General features: G+C 40.8%; 1 long non-coding RNA gene across 2 annotated transcripts in view; it reads right to left on the bottom strand.

Annotated features, from left to right (window-relative positions):
- Positions 1-228: 228 nt before the first annotated feature.
- Positions 229-15178, bottom strand: part of LOC122069631 — a 39724-nt gene continuing 24774 nt past the window's right edge. For both annotated transcript variants that reach the window (XR_006137499.1, XR_006137500.1), the window contains 3 exons: positions 806-851; positions 648-688; positions 229-497 (listed from right to left, as the gene is read on the bottom strand). This is a non-coding gene — a long non-coding RNA (uncharacterized LOC122069631). The remainder of the gene's footprint in view (positions 498-647; positions 689-805; positions 852-15178) is intronic.

The following is a 15178-nucleotide window of genomic DNA, read 5'->3' as shown; positions in this document are numbered from 1 at the left end:
AAATATCCTATGAAAATATCTAATAAAGGTATAAAATTATCACATGAAGCTACAAAATATCCAATGAAGGTACGAAAGTATCCTATGAAGGTAGAAAATTTTCCTATGAAAATACAAATAAATCCAATGAGCTATAAAAAAAAACATATGAAGGGTACAAAAAATCCAATAAAAGTATAAAAAAATCCAATAAAGGTAAGGAAATACCACTTTTAAGCCCAGCTGAATTTCTGCCAAAGAAATTTACTTAAGTCAGTGCTATGAATGGGAAAAAGGAAAATCAAAGAAGTGACCCATGAAAACCTGCAAGTGGATAGGCAGCATGAGGAGACCCAGTTCCAGCAAGTTCGGACCACACAACAATATTTCGTGGCACCTTACACCGACTTTGTAAATTAAATCATAAAATTGTTGATAGACATCCAAGTTACGGTTGAAAGGATCCCACATTGTACCACCATGTTTCCTTCAAAACACAGAGTTTCTTGTTTGGATAACTGCAGAAAGAAGAATGAGACTAAATGGGCAAGAATAATTACATTTTTTTTTTCAAAAATAACTCACAGAAACCAAAGGTTTAAGAAGAAAAATAATTAAAACAAGAATATTAAAAGCCAATAGTAAGGGTGGATCTAAATAATGCTTACTATTAACAATTGAGCATATAACTGGCTTTGCTGGAGAACCCCTGGATTTGAGTGAAACAGTGGGAAGAGAAATAAATGGTGTATAGCAAGAAAGAACTTGTTAAAATGCAAAGAATAGAAAATAATCACATCAAGGGAATATAGAAAGCCCCACATACCATTTGACCTTCAGGGAATTTGTAACAGCAGAGTCCTATGGCACATCTGTTAAGAGGTCAGATAATGTTTTCACATAACTAAACAGCCATGAACATATAATGATAATGGTTAACCAAAGAGATCTCATTCAAGCATAGAACCCAGAATAGGGAAAAAAATATTTGAAAAGAACTCATGATTCATCAGGTCAATCATAGTAGGAAAGAGAATTAGAGAACCTTCCATGTATATATTTTCTAGCTCAAAATAAAGTTTTTAGTACAAATTCATTGCCTCCTAATCATATCAAAACACCATTTATTACCTTGGGTTGTAAAACTTAATACATGATCACTTCTTTTATGAATCTTTTTTTTTCTTTTTCCTTTTTTAAATTTAGATGTGCTGAGTGTATATCCATCAAAAAACTTTAAAAGAGTCTATTTTGTAAGACTTCAACATTGTTATTTTCTCTACAACTGCTAATTGTTGTAAATTATGCTTCCTAGAGTGCCGCTCCCACCAAAAGAGAGAGAGAGAGAGAGAGAGAGAGAGAGAGAGAGAGAGACCAAGAAAGACCTATAAACTAGATGAGTTATCTAGGCGAAGGCAAAGAAACTACAAAAGATAAATTTAGAAATAATATTTACCATAAAAATAATAAAAATTCACAAAATAAAAGCATGTTAAATACAAGGAGAAGAGATTAGATGGGATGACCAACCATTATGCATATAAGTATTGATTTAGTGATTAGGCTTGTGTTTTATAGACACTAGGCATTCTTTATTTACAATAAGGGAGAAAACATTCTAGAATAGGTACGAGGAGTAAAAGGCCACTTGAATCCATATTACAATACTCCCCCTCAAGTTGGTGTATATATATCAAACATGCCCATCTTGTTAATAATGGGACAAAGCTTTACTACTACTAGAAGTCTATCGAGAGAAAGGAGGAGCCTAGCGCAAGACTACTCCCTTGGGTTTCATAGTCCTATTAAGACTGTGGATTTGGATTTACTTAGCCCTTTTTGGGCTGTCCTAGTACTATTAGGACTGAATATAATTAGAAGTTAGCAATTAGTAAAAGTTTCCTATTTTATTCTTTCCTATTCCTAGTAGGACTCGTAATAGCTATCTTTCCTATTCCTAGTAGGACTTGTAATAACTATTCTATTTATTGAATGAAGGAGGGCAGCCCCAATATAATCTCTCTCTCTCTCTCTCTCTCTCTCTTTACAACTACTAAGCCCCTTAGTGAACACATCAGCTAACTGAGCACCAAATTGAACAAAAGGGGCACAATAACTCCTTGTTCCAACTTCTCTTTGTTGAAGTGACAATTGATCTTGACATGCTTCATTCGATTATGTTGCACAAGATTGTGAACAATGTTGACTACATATTTACTATCACAATATAGATACATAAGCAACTCAACTAGAACACACAGGTCCTGAAGGAGACTTTGGAGCCAAAGAAGTTAACAAACACCATGGTCCATGGCCCGAAACTCCGATTTTACAATGGATTGCACAATCATACCTGTCAATCATTGGTGCAATACCAAGAAGTAGATCTTCTATCATCTGGACAACAAACCCAGTCAGCATCAATGGAGGCTTCAACAAGCTAGTGGCTATGTGGAGATAAAAGACCTCCTTTACAGGGAGCATCCTTCAAGCATCTTAGAATATGATATGCTGCCTAAAAATTTTATGAGGGAGGATCATGCATATACTGACTAACCAAGCTAACTACAAAGGCTATGTCAGGGTGAGTGTGAGAGAGATATATCAGTCGTAATCTTTGATTTTTTTATTTCAAATTGTAATGCAGGGCCTGTCCTGCTGGGTTTCAAGGAGTCTTTTTTCCTTTCTTTTGGTCTGTCCAAAGAAGGAGAATAAGGCTGCCTTACTTTGTATAATCTTTTTTCTTTAATACATAAACACCAATTACCAAAAATATATATATATATATTTCAGTCGTCCCACCAAATTTTGATAACCATGCCTTCGGCCTGACTAGTCCCGTGGACCCATACTGACCTCACAACCCCATGGACTGGGTCATACCGGGGTTGAATGAGAACCTTCAACGTTCACCAAAAGTAGTGAAGAGAACTAAACACTCCCGTGTGAGTGGCCCTTTGGTAAGAGGAGTCGAACTCAGAACCACACGCTTTTTTAGGCAAAGGTCCCTTACCAACTCCACTACCCCCTGGGGGTTGTCCATCTTTACCCTTGAGATGAGAGTTAAGCTCAAGAGGAGTGTCGATTGGCTTACAACCCAACATTCCTGTATCTGATAGAAGATCAAGTGTATACTTCCATTGAGAGAGGAAGATATCTTGAGCTGAATGAGCCACTTCAATGCCATGAAAGTATCTCAGCTTACCCAAGTCTTTAATTTTGAACTTTTTGCCCCAACTATTTTTTCAGTTGAGCTTTCTCACCAGAGTCACTATTGGTGATTACAATACCATCTACTCAGACGATAAGAAGCATAATATGCTTTCATGTCTTTTTACGAAACAAAATATGATCATCACTACTTTGTTTATAGCCAATGGACGTCATAACTCTGTGGAAGCGGCCAAACCACGCACGAGGAGACTACTTTAGGCCATACAAGGCCTGTTTCAACTTATACACCTTGCCTTGGGTCTTGGAAAAGCAAATCCAAGAGGGATATCTATATATACCTCCCTTCAATCTCCCCATGGGGAAAAAGCATTGTTGACATCCAGTTGTTGTAGCTCCCACCCTAGGTTGACTATACAAGAAAGAAAAACTTTGACAATGTTCATTTTGGAAACCTGAGCAAGGTTTCCTGATAGTCAATCCCGTATGTTTGAGTAAACCGTCTAGCAACCAGCTTTGCTTTGTATCGGTCCATTGTAACATTTGACATGGTTGTTATCCAACAGATGTGATCGTAACTTTGGATATGGTTGCTGAGCAAATCCAAGTCTCAAACCAATGACCTTATAAAATGTAAAAAACAACCGGAGTCTTCAAGCCCTGTATACCAAACTCCAGAGATAAGAAATCAAGAACTAGAAAAATCTAAGAGGAGATTTAGATCATCAGGAAAATCACACCACCGAGGGAAAGGTGGTGAGACTATGAGGGTGGTTGTCGATTAGAGAGAGAGAGAGAGAGATGACTAGGATTTAGTCATTAAGGTAAAGATCTTGATGTTGATACTAGCTCTAATACCATGTTGATTTGGTGAATTGGGCTTGTGTTAAATAGATAGCATATAATAACAACAATCTCAGCCTTAATCCCAACTTAATGAGGTCGGCTACATGGATCTAATCAAAACACAATAAGAAAAAAATCCAAACAATACAGATGTCAAAATGAGAGAAGAGAGAATAAGGATGAGAGTAAGAGGAAATAGGCACAACCCAACAAGTTAGGAGAATCTTAGCTACATAGGGTCGGCTATATGGATCCATGCCCTCCAATAGTCTCTATCCAAAGTTATACTTTGGACAAGACTGAGACTATACATGCCTCACCACTTCGTCTATGGTCATTTTAGACTTGATCCTAGGTCTTTTAGCTCCCTCAATCTTAATTAGATCACTCCTCCTTATTGGGGCATCCTCAGGCCTCCTTCGAACATGGAAATACCACCTCAAATGACATTCACAGAGCTTTTTGTTGATCCATGCAACTCCCAAATCAGCTCTAATATGCTCATTCCTTATCTTTCCTAGTTTTGCCACACATCCATCTTAACTTCCTCATCTCAGCTACACATAGCTTCTCTATATGACACTTCTTAACTGCTCCGCACTCTACTCCATACATTATAATTGATCGCACAATAGGCTTATAGAATTTCCCATAAGATTTAAAGGGATAAGTCGATTACACAACACTCTGGATACACCTCTCCATTTCATCCATCCCATTTTAATTCTTTGTGAAACATCATCCTCTATGTTACATTCTTTATTTATGATTGACCCAGATATCTAAAATTGTCACTTTGAGGAATCTCTCTCCCATCAATTTTCACCATTTCTTTGCCCAATATAGAGTGGCTAAAGTTATATATCATAAATTCCGTCTTCGATCTACTAATCCTAAAGCCTCTTGTTTCCAAGTTAGATCTCCATAGCTCCAACTTAGCATTAATCCTTGCTTTAGTCTCATCCACTAAGGTGATGTCATCTACGAAGAGCATACATCAGGGAACCTCATCTAGGATGTTCTTGCTTAACTCATCCATGATAAGTGTAGATAAATAGGGGCTTAAGGCCGATCCTTGATGTAACCCCCTTGTAATTGGGAATTTTTTGCCTTGACCTCTTACAGATCTCACACTAGTCACCACGCCCTCATACATGTCCTTAATTATATCCACATAAGTACTAGACACCTCTCTCTTTACTAGGACATATTGGACTAAATCTCTTGAAACTCTATCATATGCTTTTTCTAGGTCAATAAAAATGTGGAGATCCTTCCTGTGGACACTATAACTTTCCATGAGCCTCCTTAGTAGGTAGATAGCCTCGGTCATAGATCGTCCTAGCATATTGGCTCTCCGATATCTCAGTTTCTCTTCTCAAGTGGGCTTCAATAACATTCTCCCATAGTTTTTCTTCTCAAGTGGGCTTCAATAACCTCCTCCCACACTAACCCTTTGCATATATCTATTCCATGTGGAGTCTTGTTGAGTAAAGCAATCTTCTGGATCATTTCTACTCGTACTATCTCCATTTAGTAGGGCACTAATATACTCATCCCATCTCTTCACAATGTCCTCATCCCTTACTAACACCCTTCGATCCTCGCTTTGATACACCTCACCTGGTCGAAATCCCTACTCTTCCTTTATCTTAATTTAGCTATTTTATATATAGATTTCCCCACTTCTTTAGTGTTCAGGTTAATATAAAGATCCTTATATTTCTTTAACCTAGTCATCCCCACAATCTTCTCAGCTTCATTTCAGGCATCATAATACCTCTTCTTATCTTCAGGATCTTTAGTCCTTTGCCATATCTTAAAACAAACTTTCTTGGTCTTAATGGTTGCTTGGAACTCTTCGTCCCACCACCATGTCTCCCTAAGGGCCTGCCGACGATCCTTAGATTCTCCTAAAACCTCTTTTGCAATCCTCTTAATACAACTCTTCATCACGTTCCATATCACATTGGTGTTTCCTTTAAAGTCCCATCGTCCATTTTTTACCATCATATCAGTAAATGTATGTGAGGACTCACCTTTTAATCTCCACCACCTTATCTTAGGATTCATAGGTTTCCTCTTCCCATGCTTCTGTGTACTGAAATACATATCCAGGATTACCAATCTATGTTGGATTGTTAAACTCTCCCCATGGATAACCTTACAGTTCTTACACAACCTTCTGTCTACCCTTAAGTACGTACTACTCTCTCTTAGCGAAGAAAATGTTCATGATGTGAAGATCTTAACAAAGTCCAGGATTGATGTCCCCTCCTCGTTCCTTTCCCCAGCACTGTAGCCTCCATGGACACCTTCATACCCTCTCCTACCCCTCCCAACATGTCTGTTCAAGTCCCCTCTAATAATAATTGATTCGTCATGATTAAGACTCTGCATTAATTCATCCATGAGCTCCCAAAATTAACGGTTGATACTTTCATCCAAACCTATTTGGAGTGCATAAGAGCAAATAATATTCACAAGCTCTTTCTCCAGCACCACTACATCATTTGTTAAAGAGGAAATATCATTCCCCTCCCCTATACTTTGGCGAAATATCATGTCCCCCTTGACATTTCAGAAAACATCACCCCTCCCCCTAATTTGAAAGATTCTATCAACTGTCCCATTAGTGGCTAACAATGTTAAAGAGGCAATTACAAAGACAATATTACCCTTTAGTCATCTTCAACATAAAAAATCCCTAAATCAATCTGAACCCTACGATTCAGTGCTTCAAACAAATTCAATGTCAACCTTACGACCCCAATCTCATTGGACAATTCTGGCCTAGGGTTTTATAGAAGCATAAAACGGTGCTGCTAATAGAGAAACTACAGGTCTAGGGGTGGCCAAGCCATGGAGAAGCATTCAAACATCCACTAAGAGCTTTTAACACGGACCAAAACTTCAGAAGCGCGGTTACCATTATGGAGCGCCTTGATGAAGTAAAATTAAGCATTTTGCAAAAGACTATTAGCCTTCTCATTTGAGGCTTCTCTTTCTCTCTTCTCACTCGTCACATCTCCCTTTGTAGAGATTTTGCATCCTTCTTTTAATGGTGAAATACATTTTCCTTTCGATTTGATAGATAAAAGCTTCCAATGATCAGATCTAGTTTTTGCAGTTGAAACGAAGGTTCCAAGTCTTGAATTCTTCTGTTACATTATCGATTACTCTAATAATATACATTGAATTCCTACTGGGCTCCTTGAATTTTTTGTTTTGAGATCAATGGAAACCAATGGTGGAGATAATCAACGAAGACTGAACATCAGATCTCCGTGAATGACTCATCGAATCTCAGACCCAAAGTCCAAAGTACTTTCAGAGACCTGCAATGAGGCAAGGACCTTAAAGAGCCCAAACACAAGTTGAAGCCCCAAAACTTCTCCCATCCAATTCAACTGTGTCAAGCTAAGTAAAATAACTACAAGAGTACAGAACCCTAAAAAAAGAGAAGCAAAGTAAAATAACTACAAGAGTACAGAACCCTAAAAAAACGAGAAGCTAAGTAAAATAACTACAAGAGTACAGAACCCTAAACCCTGAGTCTTGTGAATTATAAAGTGTTGGAATATATAAAAAGCAAAAGCAAAAGCAAAAGCAAAAGGGGAAAGTCGATGTATAAAAAAAAAAAACATAAAACAAGTAAATAAAATAGGGGAAGGAGCTAGCACCCTCAAAACTAACTGAAAATGAGAAGATAGGTTGTTGTTTTCTTGGAGAATCTGCCCATCAGAAAACTATTCTAGCTTCCTCCTAAATGGGTCCACGGCCACCGTTTCACCTTCACCAGCCATTGAAATTTGATGTCACGATGAGATTATGACGGAAACAGAATGAGACTAAATGCAGATGCTTATTAGAGTACGAGGCAGTCATCGCTGCTAATAGAACGGTCATGATGAGGTTGACTAAGCGATTGGGAATGTAAATGGGAGCAATGCAAACTGATGTCATCAATTAATAGCTCTTTCTCATGAATAGGGATAGTTGATAGACTCTTTCAGATTAGGGGGAGGAAAGTGATATTTTTTAAAATGTCTACGAGGAACATGATATTTCGCCAACGTATAAGGGAGAGGAGTGATATTTCCTCTTCTTTAAATCTTTATCCACTATAATGCCCACTACCTTTGTTACTTTGATCTGTTATACCCGGACCCTAAAACTTACTATTTAATATTCAGATGCGATGCCAGAGGACATCAGTACTAGGGAGCACTGGGTTGCATCCGTCTTTTGTCGAGGAAGGAAGCGTGACCCCACTTGCACCTGCTACCCATGCTTAAGTAATTGGAAGGGATTCCGGACCCGAAGGGAAAGGTCAGTTGAACCTCACACACACTAGAAACCCTGGTGAAGACCCCACTCAAACAGAGGAGAAATCCCCATACAAAGTGACCAGTTCAGCCTTCACCGGCTGATGGTCACCAGTGGATGGAGCATCCACCGGTGAGAATACTAATCGAAAATGGGTTAATTTGCCATGGGACCCGAATCTTCGCACCCGTGCACATCAAACCCCCCAATAGTTGGTACAACCTATTGGGGAATAGATTAACGTATCCGGACACCCTAAGGTGGGCCTGTTAGTGCCAAATAATGGAATAACCCGGTATTGGGTAAAAACCCATTAATTCCCCAAACAGCCCTTAGTGGGACTTAAGTGGCTATAAATAGGGCTCTTACCATACATTTCTTCTCCTACCAAAATAGAAAGAAGGAAAGGGAGAAAGAAGAAGAAGAAGAAGGAGAAGGAGAGGAAGGAAGGAGGAAGGCTAGGGCTCCATTCTTGAGGTAAGCTCATATGCTCATCTCTCCACACACACACACATAAATCTCTATCTCTCTCTCTCTCTCTCTCTCTCCTTCCCATTTCCCTCTTTATTGGGAGTAATGGAGACCCAACCAAATTCCACCTACCCAACCATAAATACTACATAATGGGAGAGGGAAATTAGAGTAAGAGACCTACATTGGCAAGGTTATTCACTCAACCTTGGGTCTAAGGACAAATCCCTATGAAATCCCAACCCAAAACCCTAGGATTTGGGAATTTAAACAAATTCTCTATGTCCTAACACCCTAACCTAATCCTAAGTTAGGTAAATTATAAGTAAACCTAGGTATGGTGTGTGAGAGTGATCTCATGAGCCATTAATGACCATTCCATGAGATCAACCTAAGTCTTCCCCAATGTATCCTAACCTAGACTTGTGTATTGAGGAAATTTGGGTGTATCTTGAAACCCTATGTTGATCCACTCACTAATTTCACTAAACCTAAGCTAAGTGAAGTGTGTGAGGATACCCTACATGAAAAACCAACCCTAAAATCACAAAACCCAATTTGTAAACTATACAAAAGAAGGAAAAAGGGGAATGGAGTTGGGAAATGACACCCCATTGAAAAATACGTATTTTCACCACAATACACAGGGGCCATAGGGCCAATAGGGCTGATCTAGGCAAGAAAACCCTAATTTTACCTTCACCGACGGATGGTCACCGGCCAGCCGGTGAAGGCAGGAACCATCCACCGGTGAAAATATTACAGGATGTGCATTCCGTTCAGATTCATCCACCGGTGAACTCATCGTTGGATGACCATCCATCGGTAAGCATCCACCGGTGAACCATTTTAAAGTTAATTTTAATCCTTTTAATTGAGGCACGAGTCTTAGTGTCCCACTCCTCTATGAATAACCGAATAACCTAAAAACACTATGTATCCTAGGAGTGAAACCGAGAAGTGACGGGGACACATAACACGAAACCATCAACTATCTACCGCCATATAGAACACGAGGTGAGGGGATTTTGTGTGTTTTATGGAATGCTTGAATCATAATGCATATGTGAATGAATTTTATCATTTTACATATTATTATATTATTCCTTATATATGGTGTTGATGTGGCATGAGAATGTGGATTATGATTGTGCATGTGTGCGTGTGTGTGTGTGTGACTGGGGTGCAGGGTGGCCAATGGTTGGTGCCAGTGGCACTGCATGCTTAAGGTGTGTGTGAGTGTGTGAGTGTGATTGAATTGTGTTGTGGCATATTAGAATGCATTGGGCTAGGATAACCACCCTGGTGCTACAACCCTTGCCAATAGGGGTTTACGAATTGGCTAATCCTCTCGTCCGAAGGTCCGTGGTTGGGGACGATTTCCGGTGACTGAGGTGCGAAGATGCCAGCATCGTGACAGACCCTCACGCGATGTTTGATTCGGTGATGGGTATACCCTACATGCAATGTTGGATTCGATGTGGTGGTATCATGGGAGGGTTATTAATAGGGGTTTGTCGGGTAACGACGTGGTTCCGGAACCAGCACACTCCTGACTCGCAACTAGCTAGTATCCCTAGGGACTGATGACATACATTCATGACTGGGGATAACAACTACGTTGCAGTAGCACTTATACCCCCTTTGGACTTAGAAATTGTTTCTTAGAATTGCTTGATAATAAATGGATCATGTCATTGCACTCACATAATTGCATTCATATTGATGTGGTCGGGCATGAATATTCATACTGTTGCATTTTCTTGGATTGTCATGATTGCTTGTGTGTATTACCCTCACTAGGCTTCGTGGAAGCTCACCCCCTGTTGTTGCCCCTTTTTAGATGTTGATTCAGGAAATCCTTTGGAAACTGTAATCGAGGTCCCGGCTCTCTACGAAGGTGATCTCTGGGATAAGGAGCTGGTTGCGCACGAGGATGGATGCGTGTGCGATGATTGTGCATTTGGAGCACTCTGAGGATGGGAGTATCATCTTCTATTTTTGATTCTTTTTGTACTTAACAGATGTAGCCCTGTGGGTGCATAACTGTAATTATGATTAAGATGTGAAAACATTCTTTTGTGTAAATATGGTAAATATCAATAGAAATCACCAGTTGATATATATTTTGTTTATATTAAAATATGTGATTTTAGAATTCATTTCATAATCTTATGAACTTAAAGTACTGCATCGTGGATCTTGGATGGATGGTGGACACGTGTGTGTGTCCATGTCGCCAACCTTCAGGTGAGTGGAGGCGGGGTGTGACAACGAGTGGTATCAGAGTGCGATACTTTGCTTTAAGTCATAAACTTATGAAATGTTAGGACTACTGATGATTAGGTTATAAATAAAAGCTTAAAGATAAGTACATAAATCATAGTTCACACATAGGAGACAAGTTGAAGATAGATGTCGATAACACTGATAATTTCATTAGTAACAAATTCAGCTTACAACTTTGAGAGAGGAGAATACAAGACTTAACTAGGAGCAAATTACATAGACGATAACTACCTGCTGAATAACTCTCAAGTTAATAACACTAATGGCACAAATAAAACATAATAGGATCACAATCCTAAGAATAAGATTGAAAGATAGGAGGACCTAGGAAAAAACTACTACTAGGGTGGATCGCTGGGTGGTACGGAAGAAACAGGAGTAGTATCTGCTAGCCCAAAGTAAGTGTCCCACCTACGGGTCCATACCTCCAGATGACTGACCCTATCATCAATATTGTCCAGACGGGTATTCAGACCCCAAAAACCTGTTTCCATAGCCTACATCACCCGATCCCAACCTACTGCATCACTTGGTGCAGTCGAAGAAGAAGCGCCACCGGCATATTGAGATGAAGTGTAAGGAGGAGGTGGGGTAGTTACCCTATGGCCTTGACGCAATGGAGGTCCATCATCTTCACTATCCTCCTCATCTTCCTCGCTCTCCTCGGCCTCCTCGTCGTTTTCCATATCCATATCCTGGTCACCTCCTATACGGACCATTACTGGCACCCCCTCAGCATCACTACCATCATTAGGGTCAATCTTCATCTTCATTAAGGAGTGTAAATCGAAAGGATACCTCTTGGCTCCATCTGTAGGCTCGTCAACATAGGGGACCCCAAAGTGTACAAAAATACTAGTAAGGAGATTTTCGTAAAGTAAATTTCCATCCTTTGGGTACTTGGCCTAGTATGCCATATGCCGCATCAATAGGTATGGGAGGTTGATCTGGAGACACACATACAAGCATAGGGTAACATAGGCCTGGAGAAGAGAAACTTCATTGAAATGACCTCTAGCTGGTAAAATGTTTAACTGAACTACCCTACAAAGCACCTTGGGCGTGGTCCTGAAGTGACTGAACCTAGCCCATCCACTAGTGGTTCCAGTCAACTGCCGACACATCTCATCTAAACTATCTTGGGGCAGGAAGGCTCCCCTTCTAGTCTTGGGAGCATAATATACACTCTCCCCAGTGCTTGAAATCCCAGTAATAGCACTAAACTCGACTGTGGTGAAGGAGAGGTCTACTCCCATAACTCGGCTCGTGAGACGATAATCATTCTCCCCTACTTCCCCACCCCTCAGATTACAAAAGAACATTTGGACCAAGCGAGGATAACATCTGTCCCCTGGGTCTGACAGCGGTGACTAACCCAGTGCCTGGAACCACCTCGCTATACCAAAGGGAGGCATCTGACCATGCAATATTGCCTTCCCGGAATCCACAAGTTTACTTCCAAACACCCCCCATTTCTGCGCACTCTCCGCAGAGCTAAACCAAAATCTGTCAAAGTTAGGTTCTGGAGGAGCTGGAATTTGCCTCGCAGCAATTCGACTATGTGTGTCTCTTCTAGAACTCATGACCTGCATACAAACACAACAAATATACATATCTAACTAAGTGTATACAAAAGGAAAGGAACATTTGGAAAGAATGCAAGAAATTTCACATAAATCACTAGTTAGGGTTTCACAGAGAAGAAAATTTGGGGAAAATGGAAAATCTAGCAAAAATGGGAGGAAAACCTTACCTCTTGCACGAAATGTGGCTTGGATTGGTAGAAAAATCACCGGATGATGTTTTTCCAACCTTGGGAGAGCTCTTCGGTCGTTCTTGGCAAGAAAAGGAAGAGGTTATGGTGAAAATGGGAGTTCTCGGCCAGCCCTTTTAAAAGACAGTAAAAGTGTTCACCGGCTGGCCGGTGAAACAATTACCATCCACCAGTGAGCATCCACCGGTGAACACTTTAAGTGATTTTCAGATCTTGCGGATCCATCCACCAGTGAACTCACCGGCAGATGATCATCCACCGGTAAGAATCCACCGGTGAAGGTAAAAAGGTGAGAAATTATTTTCTTTTCTTTATATGTGTGGGTCCATTTTACATATTTTCCTTCCCTCAATGGGTGGATACGGAGGATGTGGGTGTCTGAACCTAATACATATAAAGACTTGAATATGCATGCTCAGTTGTACTAAGTTGCCTATGTTACCTCTTATACAGGTAGGTTCACATGGCTCCTAGAAAATCACGAACACAAGTGGGACGGCCGCCTAAACGGCCACGCTGTACTACTACATCTGCTATGGGTCGGCCACCGACTTCGGAACCAAGTAGAGAAGAGGTGCCCGATACCACAGCACAGGCAGCCCCTGCTGCTCCACCTATACTTTCTACCCAAGATGTAGTGTCAATTATAGGCAACATGTTATAAGGACTACAACAACAACAAAATGTGATGATGCAAAGGTTGCAATTGCAGCAACTGGAGTTTATGACGGGTCTAAATGCACAGATCAATGTTGTGTTTCAGACTCGAGTGGCACAGGCTGTTCCACCACAAACACAGCTAGTACCTAACGTTGCTCCTACCACTATTCCCCAGGCACAGTAAGTCCCAGCTCCAATGGCTCACCACACAACCCACCCAGAGGACTCCAATGTACAATATGCCCCCGACCTGATGTACCACTAACATAGGGGCAAATGACACCACAGAGCCAAGTCATACTGCCTATACCGATGGACAATGTGAAAGTGATGGAAACGTTCCAGAAGTTTAGGCCTCCCTACTTTGGTGGGATTGCGCAGGATCCTTTGGCACCCACCAAATGGGTAGAGGAATGGAAAAGGCATTTAAGGTAATGACCCTCACTGAAGAACAGAAACTGATGTGTGTCAACTACCAACTACAAAATGAGGCAAATGTATGGTGGAAGTCCACTGAACCCATCCTAGTGGCCCTACAACCTAACCTCACATGGGAACACTTTAAAGTGGCGTTCTACAACAACTACTTCCCAGACAGTGTGAGGGAGAGGAAGGAAACAGAGTTCATGGAGTTGAAACAAGGGTCCAACTCTGTATTGGAATATCAACAAGATTTTGAGAAGTTGTTCTTCTTCGCACCTGAGCATTTGAAGGGGGATCAGGCAAAGGCGAAGAGATTTGAGAAAGGGTTAAGACCTGCTATAGGGGCTGTGTTAGTGGCTCAGTACCTCCACAGTTATGCCCAGGTGGTTCACGCTGCCAAATCCATTGAGGATAAACAAAGAGAGAACTATCATGCCATCCAAGGGAAGAGGACAGTGGCACCTAGCAGGTTTGGTAAGGGGACATATTCTAGTGCAGCCTCAGGTCAGTATAGAAGACCAAAAATAGGATAAGCACCAACACCACCTAGACCCATGGTAACACAGTCTCAGACGGTCCCCTTAAGGTGTTTTGTCTGTCAGCAAATGGGTCACTTTGCAAAGAATTGCTCACAGAGGAGACCGGGTGACCCCTATGTAGGACCAACCAGATCAGTGCAGCCATTATCCACCACCTGTCTAGCTCAGGCACCACAGGGAGCTAGACTGCAAGGGAAAGTGTTTGCACTGACTACTGAGGAAGCGGAGGCATCGCCTGGAGTGGTCACAGGTACCTTATTGATATCGATGACCCCTGCATATGTTTTGTTTGATACTAGTGCATCACATTCATTTGTATCCCCCACTTTTGTCGCTAAGATGAATATCAAGCCAAAAATGTTAACACACAAGTTAGTAGTTAGCACACCAACTGGGAGTGAGGTAGGATTAGAGGAGATTTATGAGCCGTGTCCTATTCAAGTCTGTGGACGGGACATGATTGCCCATTTGATTAAATTAGAGATACGTGACTTTGATGTTATCTTAGGTATGGATTGGTTATCCGCCTATAGGGCATGTGTTTTATGTGCTGAGAAGAAAATTGTATTCAAACTTCGAGAAGGAGGTGAGTTTGTTTACAAAGGGAGAAAAGTCAAAAAGTCCAAGAGACTAGTGATATCTGCACTTGAAGTGAGAAGATTACTAGAGCAAGGATGTGAGGCTTATTTGGCATCTG

Source organism: Macadamia integrifolia, unplaced genomic scaffold (genome assembly GCF_013358625.1).
Source record: "Macadamia integrifolia cultivar HAES 741 unplaced genomic scaffold, SCU_Mint_v3 scaffold670, whole genome shotgun sequence".
Classification (NCBI taxonomy): Eukaryota; Viridiplantae; Streptophyta; class Magnoliopsida; order Proteales; family Proteaceae; genus Macadamia; species Macadamia integrifolia.
Note: the sequence above shows the minus strand (reverse complement) of the source record. Positions and strands in the feature narration are given on the sequence as shown.